This window comes from Equus caballus, chromosome 8 (assembly GCF_041296265.1).
Source record: "Equus caballus isolate H_3958 breed thoroughbred chromosome 8, TB-T2T, whole genome shotgun sequence".
In the NCBI taxonomy this organism is placed as follows: domain Eukaryota; kingdom Metazoa; phylum Chordata; class Mammalia; order Perissodactyla; family Equidae; genus Equus; species Equus caballus.
In genome coordinates this window covers 75,479,025-75,498,681 of record NC_091691.1, presented here as the reverse complement: position 1 = coordinate 75,498,681, position 19,657 = coordinate 75,479,025, and the positions used below count along the sequence as shown (strand labels likewise).

At 45.8% G+C, this 19,657-nt stretch overlaps 1 protein-coding gene across 9 annotated transcripts in view; it reads left to right on the top strand.

Moving 5' to 3' along the window:
• ZBTB7C (zinc finger and BTB domain containing 7C) overlaps positions 1 to 19,657 on the top strand; it is a 348,185-nt gene that overhangs the window by 27,983 nt on the left and 300,545 nt on the right. The window contains exon 2 of one of the 9 annotated variants that reach the window (XM_070275652.1): positions 7,075 to 7,212. The exons of the other annotated variants lie outside the window; for them this stretch is intronic. The gene's annotated coding sequence lies outside the window, so the exon portion shown is untranslated. The remainder of the gene's footprint in view (positions 1 to 7,074; positions 7,213 to 19,657) is intronic. 9 annotated transcript variants of the gene reach the window in all.

Sequence of the window (19,657 nt, the reverse complement as noted above, 5' to 3'; positions counted from 1 at the left end):
TCAGTTGGGTATATACCATTTTGCATTCTTTCCAGCAATGACTAAGAGTTCTTGCTGCTCCATATCTTGGACAGCAATTGATATTGTCAGTTTTGGGGTTTTGGCCATTCTGATAGGTGTGTAGAGGTATTTCATTGTTGTTTAAATTTGCGATTTACCAATGACAAATGTTGTTGAGCATCTTTTCATACACTTATTTGCCATCTGTTTTTCTTCTTCAGTGAGGTGTCCGGATCTTTTGCCCATTTATACTGGCTTGTTGTTTTCTTATTGTTGAGTTTTAAGAGTTGTCTGTATATTTTGGATACAAGTCATTTCTCAGACATGTTTTGCAAATATTTTCTCCCATCTGGGGCTTGTCTTTCACGGATCAGAAGCTTTTAATTTGAGTAAAGTCCAACCTAGCAATTTTTTTTTCAAATATCCGTGCTTTTCAATACTTTTTCTGTTGGTGTTGTATTTTAAAACTCATCAGCACACTCAAGTTCGTAGAGATTTTCTACTGTTTTCGTCAAGAAGTTTTATAGTTTCACATTTTACATTTAGGTCTATGATCCATTTTGATTTTTTTGTATAAGGTGTAAAGTCTATGTCTAGCTGGATTAAAAAAATATATATATCTATGGATGTCTAATCGCAGCATCATTTGTCAACAAGACTATCCATTCTCCATTAAGTTGCCTTTGCTTCTTTGTCAAAGATCAGTTGACTGCATTTGTGTGGGCTATTTCTTGGCTCTCTCTTGTGTTATATTGACCTATGTGTCTATTCTTTTACTAATACCATCCTGTCTTCATTACTGTAGCCTTACAGTAAGTTTGGAAATCAGGTCGTGTGGATCCTTCAACTTTGTTCTTCTTCTGTATTGTGTTGGTTATTCTTGGTCTTTTGCTTTTCCATATAAACTTTAGGATGGGTTTGTCAATATATAAAATATAGCTTTCTGGGATTTTGACTGAGATTGCATTGAATCTATAGATAAAGTTGGGAAGAGCCTACATCTTAATATTGAATCTTCTAATCCAGGAACACATTTTGTTCTTGTTTTTTCCTTTTCCCCAGTATTCTGAGATGTCATAAGGATGTACTTTGCGTTGAAGTGGATCTATTTTTATCGGTTGTGCTCATATTCTTATCCAAGGGCCCACTTGGCAGGCCTTTTCAATCTGTAAACTCTGAATCTTCAGTTCCAGGAAATTTTCTTGATTCTGTAGATGATTTGCTTTTCTTGTTCATATTTTTTCCGTCCTGTTCCCTCTTTCTAAGACTCTCATTTGGATAGTAGACTTTCTGGACTGCTTCTCTAGTTTTCTTAACTTTTCTCTTTTCCATCTCTTTGTCTTTTTGCATTACTTTCTGGGAGATTTTCTTAACTTTACCTTCCAACCCTCTATTGATATTTCATTTGTTGTATTTTTAATTTACAAGAATTACTTTTTTTTGTTCTCTCAATGTGCCTTTTTATGGCATCCTGTTTTATGACTGCAGTAATGTCTCTCTGAATAAATTAATGATTTTTTTTCAAGTTTTCTTCTTCCTGCACAGTCTCTGTTTCTTCCATGTTGTTAGTTTTGGTCTCTTTGGTCAATTTTGAAGCTTTCTTCAGTTGTCTGGTGATTCTCATTTATCTGTGCATCTTTAACAATCTCAGTGCAGGTAGGATTTGATGACCATAGGCTTCACTAAAGGATAGTCTGGCTGGGCATTTTTCTTGTGGAAAATTAAATGGCATGAAGTCTTTCCTCTTAGTTAGGTTGAGGTCCTCAGAGAAGGCTCATCTTGTCTTGCCTGGAGGGTAACATCCTGAGGGTTGGTGCTTAGAGTGCCCAGTGGAGGAGGAATGGAGCTTCAGGAAAGCATGCAAATGAGTATTCTTTAATCCCCCTGTTTTCAGCATGGTAGCTCTGTCCTCAATTCTGCCTGGTGTCTCCCAGTCCAGAAAGCCTCTATTTATTTCAAAGAATAAACCTCCGTCTTCTGCCGGGCCGGGCAAGGGGCAGTGGCTAGTCGGGGAAAGGACCTGGGGCTCTAGCTGCTTCCTAGACAAATCGCCAACCAACCTTCCTTATTTTATCCCTCTCCCCTTCTCTCCTGCTTTCAAGAGGGACTAGGACCACCAATCTCTGAACTGCTAAGAGGGTTTTGCTGTATAAATTGGGTAGGTTCTCATCTTTCCCCACGGCTGGCTAAGAATTCAGCTTTTTGGGATGCCTGAGCCATTTAGCACTTGTCCATCTGATTTCCAGCTTCCAAAATTCTGTTACTTTTGTCTCCTCTCCAGTTCTTCCCATCTTTGTGTATTTATACTTCATTTTTAAAAACTGTCATTCTACTAGGGTTTGGGGAGGAAGCAGAAGTAGATGCAGATGTCTAACTAGCCATATTTACCTGGTAAGGCTGATGTTCAGCCCAGCATCTGGTCTGACTGGGTGGGGCTTAGGCCTTAGTAATTGTGAAAGATGTGGAATATTACCCCAGCCAGACATGTTTTCTCCTAGTCATCCCTTAGGACCAGTTCAAATGTCACCCTTCTGTGCTGCTTTATCTTGTCCTCCCCTCCCTCCCCCCATTAGAAGAGGTAGCCATCTCTTCCCCTGAGCTCACCTAGACTTTGCACTCGTTTCCCACGCTGCATTATTGATGAGAATTTGTACTTCCAGCTTTCTCACCCCCTCAGACCAGGAGCTTTTGCGGGGTGCCTCTTGTTCATCTTAGATCTCCACCCCTTGACCCAATGCCCAGGCTTCAGTAGACTCTTCCTAAGGATTTGCAGCATGAAAAAAGCAAAACCAGGTGCTTTGTGGGGTGATGCTCTGGTGGGGTGGGCTTACCTGGAGACATCCCTTCCCTATCCCCTGTGACCTGCCTACTGGGCCTGAGTAGGGGCGCAGGCTGGATCCCTGAGGACTCCATCTCAGTCCTGCTTTCAGCCTCAGGATTTTTTCTGGGAACCTTTTTTCTCAGCATAGACTTGTTTCCTGAAGACTTTGTCCACATGCCTGAGTTTGTGATTAGAAATATTGAGAACACAGTGAGGATGGAAGGTGTCACTACATAATGATCTCTGCCCTCTTCATGTTCCTGTGCACCAAAGGCAGGGCCATGGTGGGTGGGGGACTGGTGAGAGGTGGTGGCAGAGGGTGTCATTATTCTGTAATTGACATGTGGGGCAGCTTTCTTCCCTGAGGCAGGCCCAGAGCACTAACAGAATGACAGCACCATTTACAGAGCCCAGCCACCTGACTGGACAGGTCTTACAGCTACACAAAAGCAAGGGAGTGAAGCTGAGAGGGGTAATACTCCCCAAACTGCAGAGGTGCACAGAGTGACAGCCTCTGGCGCTGCAGGCTCTTGGCTCTGCCCCCCTCTCCAGGCGGGAGGCTGCTCTCCTGGACCCTGATAGGGGTTGGGGGACTCGGTATGTCAAAGCTGACTGACAACCCTGCTTCCAGCAATGGGGCCTGGCCTTGGGCTGATTTCAGGCAACTCAGGGCCTTTCCTCGGCTTCAGATGTCGTGCCCTCAAACGGTAATTAACCAAGTGCAGCTGAGTCACTTGGGATGCTAGAATTTTTGCAAATGATCTGCCTTTTAGGTCACACCTGCACACTGTGGCTGGAGAGGCCTGGAAAGCCCTCCCTCCAAATCATCTGCCCTGTCACAGACTCTAGGGCTCTTTTGATATCCAACTTAGAAGTACATGACTTCTTTGGGTCAAGACATTCTCCTATTTAAAATGCAAGTAGCCTTAAGAACACATTAAACAAGTATCAGTCACTAACAACTTAATGTGGATTAGTTTAACATACTCCTTAAACTGCTAGAGCTGGAAAGAGTTCTTAGACTGCCACTACTTCAAAGCTTCTCAAAGCATGGTCCAGCAGCATCAACATCACCCGGGAACTCATTAGAAATGCAAATTCTCCAGTTCCCCCCCCAGAACTACAGAATGGGAAACTCTGGGGATGGGGGCTCAGTCATCTGTGTTTTACAAGCCCTCCAGGCAATTCTGATGCGTGCTACAGTTTGACAAACAGTTCTCTTCAAGATCAGGAAACTTCAAGAAAGTCCAAGAAGGTAAGGAACTTGCCTAAGGTCACAAAGCTGGTTGATGGCAGAGCTGGGACTCAAAGCTGAGTCTTCTGGTTCTAATACTGTCATTTTCAAATGACAACTGGTTGCCAGGATCTGGGGAGGAACTAACATTTATGGAAGCCCTTGTCCATGCAAGTCCCATAGCAGGAGTGTTATCTCATTTAATCCTCATCACCATCCTGCGAATTGTCCCCAGTTTGTAGAGGAGAAAGTTGAGGCTCAGCGTAGTTAAATAACATGCCCAGATAGAGACAGAATTTCACTCCTGGTCTCTTTCTTTCTCATCTGCGTTTCCCTCCATTTGTTGTGTGTGTACGTGTGCAGGCGTGTAGAGCGTGGCGAGTCTCCATCCAGACCCCGCTGGGTGGTGGTGGGGCGCTCTCAGTGGTCATGTTGGCCTTCTGCGGGCACTCCTCTCTTGGGGAAGCAGGGAGCCTGGGGGGCCTCTTCCACCCACCACCTTCCCAGTTTTGCTTCCAATTGGGTCCTGACTCCAGTCTAGAAGGAGAGAGGGAAAGACCCACCCAGGCTGTCTTCCCCTGCCTTTCCAGCTTAGCCCGGGAATCGGGTTTCCTGGTTGATGTCATGCTTCTAAGTGTCCTTTCTGTTCAGGGAAGGGCCAGAGCTTTACAGATGTGGCCAGCATTTCAGCCAGGAGAGACTCGGGTGGGGTGGGGGTTTCCCGCACATCTGGGATGGGAAGCAGTGCTCCTTTGGAGTTGGAGCCCAAAGACAGAAAAGACTCCAAGTGGGGTGGGTGGGGGAGTGCATGTGAAGCCAAACAGAAGAGGAAATTAAAGAGAGGCTTGAGTCTCCCTCCAGCTTCCTCTGCTGCATTTTTGGCAGCAGTCGGCAAAGCTGGCCTGTAACTTTCCAGTCTGTCTGCTCATTGTCTTGCCCAGAAATACCAGATAAAAGAAACCATGGAATGAGGAGTGAGGAGCTTGAGTCCCACCCTCAGGATATTCCACCGACATTAGCTCTTTTTTCAGGCCAGCTCTCTCCCTGCTGGCTGCCAGGGTCTGGTCATGCTCACAGCTCTTACCTCTGCGGTGTGATGGGTGAGGGGGGAAGGGGGTGCAGGGAAGGCGTGTCTCCAAAGAACCCCTCACCCCTGGGCAGATGTCTATCCCACTGCCCCACTTGTGCCTGAAATCTCCCCGTGTGTGCTCCATTGGGCCATCAGAGGTCTCATTAAAGTAGAGTGCCCCAGGAAGGGTAATATCCTGTTGGTGAACGCCTTATCAGATTTTAGTTAAATGGGTAGGGGGTTCAGTGGAAATGGCTAAGAGCTCTGAGTGGAGGCTTCTGGGAAGGAGAAGGACCACAAGAGGAGCAGGCATGATGGCAGAGACAGCCTTGCCACGCTCAGAGCCATGTAACTAGGTGCTGGAGAGGGTTGACCAGAGATGATCAAGAGGGGACTGCCTTGCCCAGGGACATTGAGCTGATGGGGGACAGAGCCAGCCAGACCTGGCCTGCTGGCTTCCAGAATAGAGGCCTTTCTGGACCCCAGTGGAATTATGGGCCATTTTGTTCCTCACCTCAAGCCTTCTCTTTTCTTGAAGAGCTCCTACAACTTGGTTGAATTTCTTCTTCAAGAAGAGATGACTTTCTCCAGAAAGAGTTTAAAGTGGGCGCTATTTCTGTGGTCATTGAACATCTTCTGAAGGTCTCCTAGCAACCTGATGCTGAGGGAGGCTGTGGGGGAGATCAAGATGAGGAAAACACTCTCCTGGCTGTTGTGCAGTTCACAGTCCACTGGGTGACATAGAAGACTAAGACCAAGAAGCTAAGACACAGTGTGAGCACGGGCTCTCTTGGAGCTATACACAGGGTGCCTCTGGCTTGCAGCTGGGTGCCTCTGCTCAGGAAGAAGTTGCCCCCAGCTCAGCCAGGAAAGGTCGGAGTCTGGAATTGAAGAATGAGTGGGGCTTTCCTAAGCAGTTAGAGGAGGTGGGAATGGGGATAGGTAAGGGCATTCGAGGGGGAGGGGACATCTCAGGTGGGAGGGGGCATGGCCCTTCCAGAACCTGCCAGATATGGTTGAATCATGGTATGTTCTCATGAATCTCATGGTATGAGAGGGAATGTTTAGGGAAGGGCCAAGAGACAGGCCAGCGAGGGGGGTTGCACCAGGCCATAAAAGGCATGGAACATGGCTACACTAAGGGGTTTGGACTTCATATCCTGAGGGCAATGGGGAGCCATTAAAAAGTTTTATTAGTCAGTCAATGATACTTCTCCAGTAAGCAACACCTACCATCTTAATGGCTTAATCCCAATAAAGGTTTAATTTTACTGCTGTGAATTCTGTTAAGACCTCCAGAGTCACAGCGGGACGGACAAGAAAGATGGAGAAAGCACACCAGCTCTTAATGCCCTCAGCCTGGAAGGGACACTTATGTTTCCACTCACAGTCTATGGGTCAGGACCAGTCACATGGCCCCAGCCTAGCTGCAGAGGAGGCTGGGAAATGTCAGAAGGCGCATGTGCATCCAGAGGGTGCTCACAGCTGCTGCCACAGAAGACTTCCGTCCGGAAGATGAGGTGGCCTGGCGTGTGATTTAGGATGTTCACTCTGGGAGCAGAGTGAAGAAGGGGTTAAAGAGCTTCCTGCGGGGAGATGCGAAGGCCAGGCAGGAGGCTCTTCCCATTGTCTGGGGAGAGGCTCTCCCCGACCCAAACTTCTCTCTAGCCTGCAGCCAGGTGAGCACTTGGCCTTGAAGGAAGAGGGGAGGGAGGTCAGGGAAGACGAAGGGAAGAGGGAGGCAGACAGCTCTGGGGCGATGGCAGGTCGGTGAGGGGCCAGTTGACGGGTGCAATAGGTGGTCACACGTAGGGCTGCAGGGCTTGGGGTGGGCCTGAGCTGAGCTGGTAGAGGTTGTCGGTGTCTTTAGCATTTAGGCGCCCACTAAGTGTGAGCTCTGCCGAGGCGGGGCTCACGTCTCCTTACCTTCCTGTTCTTGGCATTCCATAGGTCCTCAGGTAACAGTTGCAGAGTGAGTGCGCAGTTGGTAGATGAAGCCATGGTGCGAATGAAGGGGCTCAGAGGAAGAAGGGGGCAGGATGGAAACTTCTCTGGGAAACAGTGGCACTTAATGGCCTGTCTTCCAAGGTAATAAAATCTGTCTAGTGTTCTTAACCTTCATTGCCACCTATTTGTATCTCTTAGGAATAATGAAAGCTGCCACATCAGAAGTTCTGTCAGGTATTTTCAGAGGAAGCTTTTGCTCATTAACTTCTGCTTATCTGTGCTCGTTTTAAACCGTGCGTGCTTGTGTTCCCAATGGTAATAAGGGGACATGGCAGTCTTCCTTCCCAGCCTATGCCCTCCTGGTTGCCCTGACCGATGTCAGGCTCTTATGCCAAACTAAGGGACAAATGTCCCAAAGCTGGCAGCAGGCACAACACCCAAATTCTGATTTAAACTTAGCTCCTACCCATCTGGATGATCTTGAGAAGTCATCCTGTACCCTGGGCCTCAGTTTCGTCTTCTGTTGGGTGGGCATGGGGGGTTTAAATGAGATGCTCTCCAAGCCCTGACATTTCCAGCTTCACAAGATGGAAACTGAACATCCTAAAGGGCCAGCCATTTCAGAACAGGGCTTTCTCAGCTAGGGGCAGGAATACCAGGAGCCTCATTGGGAGTTTCCAGAAGGTGGGCTGGGGCTCGGCAGAGCCCACCAGTTGCTCCTGGGGCTACAGAAACTGGGAGTTGTGGGTGTCAAGTGTGGACCTCTTCCTTCTCTCTCCTCTTTGGGAAATGAACCCTTTTGAGAAATGGGTGAGAGCCATAGACTGTCTTTCCAGAAAAACATGTGCCATGCACAGAACCATGTGCTAGACGCATACCCTGTTTTACGTTTAATTTCAGGGGTTCATGGTCTCCCCAAAATGCAGCTTGGATCACCTCCTGCCACCTGCCTGCTTTTCTCTCCTTAGTAGGTTCTGGATTTCTTCAACAAATCCAGAGCCAAGCTGTGGAAGAGGCTCAGGAGGCCAAAGGAAAGGTCTCAGAGCTGTTTTCTCTGCCCTCCCAAGAGGCTGGAAGAGGCCTCTCCAAAGAAAGACAGAAAATCACATCAGACTTTAAAATCAGTGCAAATTCATATGGCGACAGCTGAAGGCACTTGAGAGGTGGCGTGTGTGTGTCTGAGAGAGAACGTGTGTGTATTGGCTCTGTTACCCTGATAACACATCTTCTGGGAGGGATTCTCTACGTTTTTTTAATTAAACTTTTTATTTTGAGATAATTGGAAATTCACATGCAGTTGTAAAAAATTAATACAGAGGAATCCTTTGTACTCTTAGCCTAGTTTTCCCCAATGACAATATCTTGCAAAATTATAGCAGAGTAACATAACCAGGATATTGACATTGATAGAGTCAGGATGCAGAACCCTTCCACCACCACATGCATCCCTCCTGTTGCCCTTTTATAGCCACGCCTACTTCCTTCCTTCCCTGCTTAACCCCTGGAACCCACTAATCTGTTCTTCATTTCTATAATTTTATTATTTCAAGAATGTTATATAAATGGAATTGTACCATATGTATGTGACTTTTTGGGATTAGTTTTTTCATTCAGCGTAATTCTCTGAAGAGTCATCCAGCTTGACAGATCTATCAATAGTTTGTTCCTTTTCGTTGCTGAGTAGTATTCCATGGTGGGGGCAAACCACAGTTTACTTAACCATCCACCTGTGGAAGGACATCTGGATTCCTCTTTGACTCAATGATTATTTAGAAGCATGTTGATTTGTTTCCAAGTGTTTAGAGGTTTTGCTGTTATCTTGCTGTTATTGATTTCAAATTTGATTCCATTGAGGTCGGAGAGCACACTCTGTATGATTTCAGTTCTTCTAAATTCATTGTGGTCTGTTTTATGGCCCAGGATATAGTCTATCTCGGTATATGCTCTGTGGGCACTTAAGAAGAGTGCACATTCTGCTATTGTTGGGTGGAGTGTTCTATAAATGTTGATTAGATTCTGTTGATTGATGGTGTGGCTGAGTTAATCCTACATCCTTGCTGATTGTCTAGTTGTTTTATTAACTTTTGAGAGAGGAATGTTCAAGTCTACAAATGTAATTGTGGATTTATCTATTTCTTTTCAGTTCTCTCAGGTTTGCTTCACATATTTTGTATCTGTATGATTTGGTGCGTGAGCATTTAGGACTGCTATGTCTTCTCGGTAGATTGACCCTTTATGGATATCCTTCTCTGTCTCTAGTAATTTCTTTTGTTCTGAAGTCTACTGGATCTCATATTGATATAATCACTCCTGCTTCCTTTCAATTAATGTTTGCCTGATATATCTTTTTTAATCCTTTCACTTTCAACCTGCCTGTCTCTTAATACTGGAAGTGAGTTTTTTTGTAGGCAGTAGGTAGTGGGTCATGTTTTAAAATTGGTGTCTTTAGATTATTCACATTTAATGCAATTATTGATGTATTAGGCTTAAGTATGCAATTTCATTTCCATGTTTTCTGTTTATTCTCTTTCCTTTCCGTTTTCTTTTTCTTGCCTTCTTGTGGGGGTACTTAAACATTTTTTAGAATTCCACTTTAACTTATCTATAGTATTTTTCAGTTTATATTTTTTCAATAGATTTTTTTAGTGGTTTTTCTACATAGTACATTATGTGTACATAACTTATCACAGTTTACTGGTGTCATCATTTTACCAATTTGAGTGAAATGTAGAAAGCTTACCTCCCTAAATGTCTTTTCATCCTCCTCCCATTTATAATGTAATTGTCTTAAATATTTCCTTCATACATTTAGATAGTGTTATAATTTTTCTTCAACTGTCAAATATAATTTAGGAATTCAAGAGGAGAAATAAAGCCGATTGTATTAACCCATACTTTTGCTTAGTGTGTTTTTTCCTTCCTGATGTTCAAAGGTTCTTTCTTTTATTCTTTCTTTTTGGTCTAAAGAACTTCCTTTAGCTATTCTTTTGGGAGTAGGTCTGTTGGCAACAAATTCCCTTAGTTTTCCTTTATCTTGGAATGACTTGATTTCTTCTTCATTCCTGAAGGGTATTTTCACTGGATATATGTTTCTGGGTTTACAGTTCTCTTCACACTTGAAAAATGTGTTACTTCTTTTTGGCCTCATGGTTTCTGATGAGAAATCTTCTGTCATTCTAATTGTTTTCCTCCTATAGGTAAGCGTCATTTCTCTCTGGCTGTTTTCAAGATTTTTTCTTTGTCTTTAGTTTTCGGCAGTTCGACTCTGATGTGTCTTGATGTGGATTTCTTTGAGTTTATTCTGTTTAAGATTTGTTCGGCTTCTTCAATCTGTCAGTTTATGTCATTTTCCAAATTTGGGAGGTTTTCAATTATTGAGCACTTCTTCAGCCCACTGTTTTTCTTCTCTCCTTCTGGGACTCCAGTGACAGGAATGTAAGATCTTTTGTTATAGTACCCTAGGTACTATAGTCCCTGAGACTTTGTTTGTTTTTTTTTGTTTTTTCAACCCATTTTCTGTCTATTTTTCAGATTTGGCAATTTTTATTGCTCTGTCTTTCAGCTCACTGATTATTTCCTCTGTCCCCTCCTTTCTGCTGTTGAGCCCGTCCATTGAATTTGGTATTTCAGTTATTATATTTTCCAGTCCTACAGTTTCCGTTTGATTCCTCTTTATATCTTATATTTCTTTGCTAGACTTTCCATTTTTTTCATTGGTATTGAATATATTCACAGTTGCTTATTGAAGCATTTTTATGAGGCCTGCTTTAATATCTTTCCCAGATATTTATAACATCTCTGTCATCTGGGAGTTGGCATCTATTGATTTTCTTTTTTCATTCAATTTGAGGTTCTCTTGGTTCTTGATATGATTAGTGATTTTTGATTGACACCTGGACATTTTGGGTAATACATTTTGAGACTCTAGATCTTACTTAAACCTTCTGCTCTAGCTGGATTTCTTTTTTTCACATGTTCCAGAGGGGGCTGGGGGCATTGTCTCATCCCTCCCAGGTGGGGATTGAAGTCCAGATGTCTCACTCAGCCTCCACAAATCCTTTTCTGGCTGGGAGGGGTTGGAATGCCTAGTCACTGCTCCCTTGTGACCTCCATTGACACCACTGGGGTTGGAAGTGGTCTCATTACTGCTGAGCAGTGGTGAAAATCCTGACTCTCTGTTAGGCCTCCTCTGATACTGTCGCTGCTGGGATGGGTAAGGATGCCTCATTACTGCTGGGTGGGAGTGAGCGTCAAGGCTCTGCACTTGGCCTTTGCTAGCATGGATGAAGATAGGGCCACGGTTTTTTCTGCAGCGTTTGGCTGCATTAGAGCAGTTATTGTACGGAAGTTTTGTCTTTCTAGGCTGCCCCTTTCCAAGTTTTTTGGTTAGAAAGAGAAAGATTTTGTTGGGGCTTTTTTGTTCTGTGCTCCTTGATATTTCCAGGTTGCCAGCTTCTTCAGGTCCAAATCTTCGATATATAAGGCCAAAAGAAAACTCAGGAACCTCACCATCTTCTTGTTTCTCAGGTCCCACGGTCCCTAGCCAGTTGCTTCTCTTTCCTTTTCGGATTCATCTTGTATTTGCTTTCTGTATAGTGTCCAGGGTTTTTAATTTTACTTGCAGGGAAATAGAGAGAAAAGTACATCTGTTCCATCTTCCCAGAAGTGGAATTTCTGTATACTTCTCTTTATTTATTACTTTTTAGAATTGTTGAGAACGTGATACATGTACTTGGGAAGGTTTTACACAGGACAAAAGGGATATGCTGAAAATTCTCCTGTCTGCTCCTGTGCCCTGGCTGTGGTCACATCGTTCCTCTACCAGAAGTGGTCACTCTTTCCAGTGCTCCTGTGTTCTTCTCCGGAGAATCTATGTGTGTGTGTGTGTGTGTGTGTGTGTGTTCTCTTTCCATACATGGTAGTGGCACCAATTTAAACTTCCACCAACCGTGAACAAGAGTGGTTATATGTACTCTGGTTCAGCAGCACTGTGTATATTTAACTATTTTTGCCAAGCTGATATATGAAAAACTGGATCACATGGTAATTTTAATTTGCATTTCCTGCATTGTGTGAGGATGAGCATCATTTCAGATGTGTACAATGCATTTGTGTTTCCTGCTTTGTCGACTGACAGTTTAATTTCTTCCTTCTTGTACATTTCTCTATTGAGTTGTTGGCATTTCTCATGGACTTGCTCATGTTTTTACATGCACTTATTTATGCAGAAAGGAAATTAGCTCAATGTATGCCATATATGTTGCAGATATTTTTTCCTATTTTTTAAATTTATCTTTTAACTTTATTTTATTTTCTCCTATTAAATATTTAAGAAATTTTTAACTCAGTTGTAGCCTTTTATAAAAAAAAATTTGGATTTGGTTCATACTTTGAAAGTCCTTCCTATTTCAAGAGTTATTACAAACATTCTCTTCGAGCTCTTGTCATAGTTTCATTTTTTGTTTAGGTCCTTGATGCATGTGATCCAAATTTTTTCAGATGATTCCTGAGTTGTCGCAATACAATTAGTTGAAAAGTCGATCTTATTCCCAGTGGTTTGAAATGCCACCTTGATTTATTTGGGTCTTCTCTGTGTGGGTGCTTATCTGCCTTGTCAGCACATCGAAGCTTGTGGCTGGTGGCCTGGGGAGGCTGTGCTGAGGTAATCTTGGAGCCATCTGCAAGGGAAGGAGCACTTTTAGAGAGGGGACAGGAGCAAGGGTGTCTGCTCCCCCACCCTACCTCAGACTGCTCTGTGGTTTGGTCTCATGAAAACGGGCTGAGCCTGTTTCAGGGACATTGTCCCAGCATCTTGCCCCCTGATGGTAGGAGGCTGCTGTGTCTGCCCCTCTCATGAACCCATAGGTCTGCGCTCTTCTGGAATATCTCCTACACCCACCCCTCATCCCTGTTCCCCTCTTCTGCCCCTGACACCAATTCACTTCAGGCCTTCACTTAATAGCCTGTTTTTTGAGCACCCTCCTAAATGCTCGCTTGGTTGTCTCTTGCTGCCAAACAAATCACCACAAACTTAATTGCTTAAAACAACCCACATTTGTTATCTCACAGAATTGTTATTTCTGTAGGCCAGGAGTCCTGGCACAGTTTAGTTGGGCCCTGGCCTCAAGGTCTCTCATGAGGCTGCAATGAAGGTCTCAGCCAGGGCTGAGTTCTCATCCAGAGGCTCAGCTGGGGAAGGATCCCCTTCCCTTTTCATGTGGTTGTTGGCAGCATTCAGTAGGATTCTTGGCAGCTTGCTTCTTCCAAGCCAGAAAGGAAGAAGGAGAATCTCAGTGCCAATCTATTAAGAATATGGACTCTGACATAATGTACCATGATCGCAGGAGCGAGAGCACAGCAGCTGTGCCATATTCTGTTGGGGAGAAGTCAGTCACAGGGCCCACCCACCCTCAAGGGAAGGGGCTTCCTCAGAGGTATTATCACCAGCAGGCTGGGCTCATGGGGACCCTTAGGGTCTGTCTGCTGCATTGTCATTCTCTCTAAGGCTATCTCCACTCTGCTTCACCGTGGAGCCAGATTAATTTTCCTAAAGCACATCTCCCACCTCACTAGTCTTCTGCTCAAAAGCCTACAATAGTTAAAATTCAAAATTCCTTATATCAGCATTCAAGACTCTGTCCAAGAGCTGCCTGGCAATATCTGTCAAAATTGCCAGTGCCCACGCCCTTTGACCCAGATGTTATCCCAGGACTCTACTCCCATATGAGTGAAATGGTGAATGCACAAGTGTAATTACTGCACAACTGTTGGAAATAGCCAAAGATGGGAGACACTAAATGGAGAGGGCTGGTTAAATACATCACCATACGGCCAAGCAATGGAATACTGCACAGCTGTGAAAATGAACCAGGCCGTTCTTTAGAAATTCAGGTAGCATGATCTACACTAGTCATTCTCAGAGTGTGGTTCCTGGAACAGCAGCAACAGCAGCTGGGAACTTGTTGGAAATACACGTTCTCAGGCCCCACCTCAGACCTACTGAATCAGAGACTCTGGACTGGGGCCCAGCAATCTGTGTTTTAGCAAGACGGCTGGGTAATTCTGATGCATTTTCCATTTTGAGAACCACTGGTTTGCAATGAGTACAATTAAATGGAAAAATGTAGAACAGTGTATCTAGTATGCTACCATTTATGCACGAAAGGTAAAAGAGGTATATATTTTCTTGTATATGCATAAAATATCTCTGTAAGGATACATGAGATATGGCTGACATTTGTTGCCTTTCATGTGGGGAATGGCATAGCTGGGGGAAAGGATGGGAAGGTGACTTTTCCTTGCATGTCCTGTTGTAGAATATCCTTTAGAATTTGAAGCATTTAATGTATTACTTATTAAAAAAATTAAAATACAGAAGCCCCCCTCAGCCTGACCTCAGCCTTCCTTGTTCACTTTCTCTCTCACCCTTGCAGGGCCTCTTCACACTAGTCAAACGTGTCTCTTCACTGTCCCTTGGGTTTGGGTTGCATTTTCTGGCCATGAGCCTTGGCTTAATTCTGTGTCCTCATCTGGAATTCCCTGACTCTTCTCTGCATAATAAAAGCCAACTCAAAGGTCAGGCCCAGATGCTGCCTCTTTAGGGAGATTTGCCTGACCCCCTCTCCACGGTCAGAATTGACCGGCCCTTCTCCCTGGCTCCCGGAGACTGTGTTTCTGCTGTCGCTTGCTGCACGACCGTCTTCTTTATTCAACTGTCAGCTGTCTGCGGGAAGGGACTTGGTCTTGCATATCTTTGTGTCTCCAGCACCCTGCAAGCTGATACCTAAGAATCTTTTAGTAAATGACTGAGCGAACCAGTGAATGATGGACAAAGAGATGGAGACATGGGGACCCAGGGTGGCATGGACAGTGAACAGACCTAACAGTGATAATTGCCCAGGGAGGAGGAGAATGACTCTGGGCAGGAAAGATGGGGAGAGGCTGCAGAGAGAAGCTGCTGGTGGCTGGACTTTCTACCGCGTTGGGTTTGGGGCCGAGCCATGGTCAATGCCCTGAGGGGTAGGGTGGGTGTGGGGAGGGCACCCTTCACCTGGGAGCCCATGGGATTTACTTAGTTTTATTGGGAGGAGGGGTTCTTTTAAAAAGTCTTGTGCTTGCGGGGTGGGGGTGGCGGGCAGTAATTGAGGGGTGGAATATGTGCCTTGAAAAGACCTCATGCAGACACAGAAGGGCGGGCTGCTCTACCAATGGGGTTTTTCTGATTAAAACTAAGTCAGGGGTGATGCTATTTTTTAATATTAAAAAGAATATGCCCCCAGTGGCCATGCTGTCCCTAACCTCCCTCCATCTCGAGAAAGCATCTGACATTTCCTGCACATTTTAACTTTCTAACCAAATAATGAAATAATCATATTGGCTCCTCCATCACAGGATTCATTTTCTCTCATTCCTGGGCTTCAGAATTCATCTCATATTTTAATCTGTTTTGAGCTCTTTTCAATTGCCTTGGAGATGGAGCCAAAGGTTCCGTGAACTCCTGTTGCCTGGAGTTGTTTGGTTTCGGTTCCTGTGGGGTATTTTCTTTAATAATGTGGTCCATCCTGCAGCAGCAGCAGGAATTCTAGCAGGCTCGGGGTTGGGGTGGGGCCTCACACTTCGTGGCTCCCTGACAGTAAATTAATGTCCAAATTCCGACTCATCTTCTGTCTTCCTCTTGAATGGTACCCTCTCTTCTCCACTGTATTAATGCTTAAATACCCATCTCCCCTGGAAATTCTCTCCCAGCTGCTCTAGGCCGCACGATCGCTCCCTCCTCTGAGCATTGATTCCACACAGAAAGCACAACATTGATAACAACCAGCGTTTCGGAGCCTAAATATCCTTTAGGCACATTCTGAGCACTGTACACAGATTAATTCATTTGGCCTCATGCTCCCCTGTAAGGTGGGATTAGTATAAGTGTCCCCATTATTTTGATGAGTAGACTGAGGTCAAGAGAGATTAAATAACTTGTCCAAGAGCTGGAATACACCTAAGGTTAATTTCAACCAGTTTAAGTTTTGATTTTCCCATTTCATGTATGCACATCACAGCTTCCCAACTGGACAGCAGGGCCTCAGGGTGGTGTACGCCCTTCTCAGTGCTGTGCTAGGTGGCACAGTGATGGCATTGTAAATACTTGTGGGTTGTTGGAGCTCCTTGTCTCCTGAGAGACCAGAGACGGGCACTGGTTTGGAGCAGACAGTAGGGAGCCTTCTGTCCCATTCTTAGGGCCAAGAGGCTGATTTTGGGGTGGTGGGTGGAGTTGCCCAAGGACTTCCCCATGCTTCTTGTTTTAGTTAGAGAGTGGCAAGGGGGCACAGCTGACAAGACTTTGCCTGTGGGGCATGAAACCGTGTGTGTTATAAGATTTTAGGGGAGACCTGAGCACACATCAAGGAGTACCCTGTGAGCATGGGGAGACGTGAGCTACCAGAAAGGGTCCCTTGTATGAAAATGAGAGAGGCCCGTGTGTGGGAAGGCGTTGGCAAGGGGGAGGGAACCAGTCAGCTCTCTGTCCGAGGGGCTCCTCTCTAGAGTGAGGTTCTGGTCCTCCCTTTGGGCTGTCTTTGTTCCATAAAGATGACCAACCTTGGGTTAGGCATTTCACATCTTTGGGCCTCAGTTAACTCATCTGTAAAAGGAGGAGAAATAATCCAAACCAGCCTTTCCTTGGCAGAGCCTCGGAAGGGGAAATGGGAGTGTGCCCATCAGGAGCAAATGTTTCCTGGCAGGAAGGAGTACCGGAGTTATGTGGAGGGAGGCCATTTCTCCCTGTGTTCTCCTCCTGACATCCTGGCTGATGGGCTGTGTGTTTGACCAGACTCACTGGATCTGTGCGGCTTCGGATCCTCTCTTTCTCTCTCTGGCACCTCCCATGAGCCCTTCTGGGCCGCCATCTTCCTCCACATCCGGGTTCCGAGTCCTCCCTGTGCAACCAAATCCTCTGGGTGCCTCCCATGCCCAGGCCCCACCCACAGAAGTTCTGATCCTGTGGTCCTGGGTGTGTCCTGGGCTTGGTATTTCTTTAAAGGCTTCCCAAGGGATTCCATTGTGCCCCTGGGTGGAGAGCCACTCTCCAGAGCACAACACAGCACAGGGCACAACTGGAGAAAAGAGAGAGGAGAGAAGGTCCGTCAAAATCTCAAGGGCAGCATGTATACCTAGAAAAGACAATTGAAGTCGTGTTTACTTGATGCTATGATACGTTTTAGACCTGATACTGAACGCGTTTGCTAGGTCAAATGAAATTAAAGGGGTACATTAGATGTTTACGTTTAGCAAAAGATAGCACAGGTGGGTTACCATGAGTCTCCTCTGGGATCCGAGAGTTGAGACCCTGGGAAGCTGGGAGGCAGGGCGGCAGCAGACCTGGAGCCTGGAAGACTGGTTATCAAGCCCGGTTCCATCACTTACTCACTCTGTGAGCCTGGGGAAGCTACCTGCCCTCTGTGAACTCAGCTTCCTCAACCGTCACATGGGAATATTAATGCCTGTCGCACAGAATCATTGTGAGGGACAAGTGAGACCATTCATGGAAGTATTTTGAGAAATCAAGACTTCTTTACACATGAAAATATTTCATAAAAACAATTGTGTTCTGTATTCTGTCAACTGTGACTCTCTGGACACCATCCCTTAGGAGTTTTGCTTGACAGGGAGACCAGATGTCCCAAATTTGTGGTCTTCTGCCCAGGTTTACTGTGCATTCTAGATCTTATCCACTCCTGAGCAGCACTGACCAGCCCCCTCCCCCAACCCCCACCCCAGCCCCCATCTTCAAATTCCATTGCCCTCCACTGGCTTCTTCCCTTCAGGATAGAAACATACTCCTCTCTCCTATAGTAAAAATAAAACACACCTGTGACCCTTGGGCCCCCTCTAGCTTCTATCCTTCTGCCTTTGCCTTACAATCAGGTTTCTGGGATGTGTGAGTCATGTGGCGACCTCTTTTTTCCTTACGCCTTCCACCTCTGCTCTGGCAGAGGCCACCAGTGACCCATGACCGCCAGCTGCTCCATCCTTGTCTACCTGAGGTCTCTGCAGTGTGTTCCCTATGGACCACTCCCTTCATGTCATCCTCTCCTTCCTCAGCCTCCTTCACATCCTCCCTTCCCCTCTTACCTGCACCTTCACCTTTGACTGATCACCTTGTCATAGGGGTTCTACTTCTCACCTATTTCTCAAACCTTTAGACTGCCTCAGTGCCCACCACCATTACCTTGGTTCAGTCCCTCATCTCGTACCTGGGCCATTGGTCCAGCCTCTTAAGTAGCCCTGCCCTCCCTCCCCTGGCTCCCTCTGCCTCTCCAGGGTCAAGTCCAATACAAAGCCCTTTGTGCTCTGGCCCCTGTCTGCATCTCCAGGCTCATCTCTTCCAATTCCTCCTTTCACATTTGCATCCATTCCTCAAGTCTGTCCTGGTGGGTCATGGCTCTATTTTCCACATTCTGTAACATCCCCATAAAACCTTCCCTGCCCACTACTACCCCAACCTCATGCTGGAGAAATGTTTATTTTATAAATCCCAGCTCAGCTGTCAGATCCCTCAAGGAGCCTCCCCTGATTCCTCTGCTCCATCTCCAAACGGGGTTAGTCTTGCCTTGCCTTGCTCTGGGCCGCTGCTGCTCACAGACATGCTGCTTTTATAGTTCTCCGCACGTGGCATTATGCACGCAGCGTTGGCTTCCCCAGGACCTGAGAGCTCCATGAGAGAAGGGTTCATGGCTGGTGCTCTCTCTTTTAAGCTCTTGCTCTCAGATTTGCAGAGTCTGGTACAGACTTGGTGCTCAGCAAATGTTTGTAGAATTGAATTGAATTGATTTGTCTGCAAAGGACAACTCAAAGCATCTTGACGGGTCGTGGTGACTTCTGAAGGCTCAAAGAAAGGTCTGTTTAGTTCTTGCTCCTGTATTCCAGTGCTTGGAAAAATAGTCACCCTCACATGGGATCTATTGCTAATTCACAGTTAGCAAGGGTCTTGACTTTTCCAGACTCTGCCAGTTCTGATCTCTGCAGACAGCAGGGAGCTTCCTCTAGGGAGGCCCCATTCGCAAATAATTGGAGATACACGCTCATCCTAGGATGCTGTGGCTGGGCCAGTAGAAGCAGCCAGAACGCTCTGGCTCTGAACCAGGGAGACACTCCAGTGTCCCATATGCTTTCCTGGATTCTTTTTCCCGGGTCTAAATCCCTGTCAGGATGAGCATCCTTGGTCTCTAGTCTCTGGTCTCTGGCCACTCCTTGCCCCTCCCCTGCACCTCAGCACAGATGACTTCTTGTTCCTCTTTTGTACCACCCATGACTTCCTTTCCAAGTTCTCTCCCACCCTTCTCTCTTCGGGCTAAAGGGGAAGGATGGCTTGTTAAAGTCACAAAGCCTCATCGCAGAACTGACGCCACCAGCTTTTGATGGCTTTTCAAGGGGCCGGACTTGCAGGGCAGGCCTTCTCCGGCCTCCTTTTGTATCCTTGATCTGTTGGAAGGCCCAACTGTCATTAAACTCATTCTTGAAATTTTCCTTTATACCTTCTGCCTGTCTCACTCTCACAGTGGCATCTCATGTCCGTCATTTTGCCATCACTATG